Consider the following 1,968-nt stretch of genomic DNA (forward strand, 5'->3'; position numbering starts at 1 on the left):
CCAGGAGAAGGAAAGTGTCTTGGCAAATTGTGAAGTAAATGATGGCTGGTATGGAGTCAGGAAACAGTACAACCAGAGACCATTTCAAAATGCAACTACAATCAAGTGTATGCACACTTTTCCTAAATCATCAAATGGCTTCCTTTCTTAGTACAAAGATCAAATTCTTATCAGGACCTACAGGGCTTGCTTTCTCTCCCTGGTACCCCTTAAGCCTCATTTTGCGTTCACCTGTCCTAGCCCACAGTCATGTTCTCTTTTTCATTTCTGTGGTTATATCACTTTTCTTGCTCTCTTAAGACCTTTACATATACTATTCTTTATTCCTAGAAAACAGTCCCTGCTCAGCTTTGCATCTACTTAACCCCTAGGACTCTTCAGCTCCTCACACAAATGCCACTAGTTCAAGGAAATTGTCCCCAGTCCCCCTTTCTCCTCATGAATTTCCTCTAGTATTATCATTCCCACTTTCCTTCTGTGCTAAATGAGGTGAACATCTCTCCTATCACTTTCCAGATTTCCTGTGATTATCACGGGAGATATTCTACACAACAGAAGATAGAGAGCAGATGTCTATTCCAACTTGTTAGTGTTCCTTCCTGTAATAGAGAGATTACAGAACTGGTGCTACAATTCCTAGACTCTCTTAAAGCTATGTTTCTAGATGTTTGGTGAGTTCTACCAGTCAGATATTCTTTTTTTTTTTTTTTGATTTTGAGAATAATTTAATTCATTAACTTCAAGATATAACTATACACTAAAGACCATTATTTCAAATTTAAACGGATCCTTACAAGACCAAAATAACCCACAGGCCATGAGGTTGGTTTATCCTTTTTCCTTTTTGTTTAAACAAATGTGCACCACAATTCTTCAACAATAAGGCAAATGCCATGAATGTGAAAGCTGAGGTTGGCAAAATTCCACATCTATAACGAGGGGAGGTGAATGAGAGAGAAGTGGTAATCAGTAATCATTCTAAACAATCAGTTAACATCATGACAGGTTGGTCTGCAGCTTCAAAACTGTCCATTAAGTTTCTTTCTTCTTAATGATCAGAGGTCCCACGTTGTCTCCAGTCTCTTCGTTGTGTTTTGTGTGGGCTCCATCACAGAATGGGAACTTTTTGGATCTCCAACAACGGCAGTACACAGCTTTATCTCCCAAATCTTCCATGTCAAAAGCATGTACTATCTTGGGGTTGTCTTTCTGGATGTGAAGGTTTACCATGGCTTTACTGCGGTGATCTTTAACATAGAATCTTTTGTAAGCTAGGTAACCAAGGGCTGCTGTCCCGGCAGCAACTGTAACTGCTGCAATCCATTCCACTCGCAGGCCGGAATCGGAAATCAGACCCATGGCGCCGGGGCTTGCAAGGCGTTCGCGCAGGACGCCGCGCACTAAGCGGGCTCGTGAGGACCGCGGGAGTCAAGGTACCAGCCGCGTCCGCGGGCGCCGACTCCGGGCCAGATATTCTTATATATAGATTAAATATAGAAAACTGAGACAGGATAGGAGGGGCATAAGCTATACATCCTGCTAGTATAGACAGAATTGGAGTCACATGACTCCAGAGCCAACAGCTCTGATCTCCATCTTCAAAAAAAGACAATATATTCTTGTAACCAACTGTGGAAGAGGTGAACGCTGCCTTAGCAGGCTATTTCTGTGACATAGCTGTGGGAGTCATCCTGGAAAGTCAGCCTGATTGGATGCCTCTACAATTCTTTTTTTTTTTTTTAATGGGTCCGGTCGTGAGGCCTGAACTCTGGTTCTGGGTGCTGTCCCTCAGCTCTTCAGCTCAAGGCTAGCACTCTACCACTTGAGCCACAGGGCCACTTCTGGCTTTTTCTGCTTATGTGGTGCTGAGGAATCGAACGTAGGGCCTCATGCATGCAAGGCAAGCGCTCTACCACTGAGCCACCTTCCCAGCTCCGCCTCTACAATTCTTATTATAAGCAACCAATT

The 1,968-nt window shown here is 43.3% G+C and overlaps 1 pseudogene; it reads right to left on the reverse strand.

The window, feature by feature from the left end:
• Positions 1 to 692: 692 nt before the first annotated feature.
• Positions 693 to 1,460, reverse strand: LOC138834300 (CDGSH iron-sulfur domain-containing protein 1 pseudogene; annotated as a pseudogene).
• Positions 1,461 to 1,968: the final 508 nt, after the last annotated feature.

This window comes from Dipodomys merriami, unplaced genomic scaffold (genome assembly GCF_024711535.1).
Source record: "Dipodomys merriami isolate MVZ:Mamm:240054 unplaced genomic scaffold, mDipMer1.0.p SCAF_1, whole genome shotgun sequence".
Taxonomy (NCBI): domain Eukaryota; kingdom Metazoa; phylum Chordata; class Mammalia; order Rodentia; family Heteromyidae; genus Dipodomys; species Dipodomys merriami.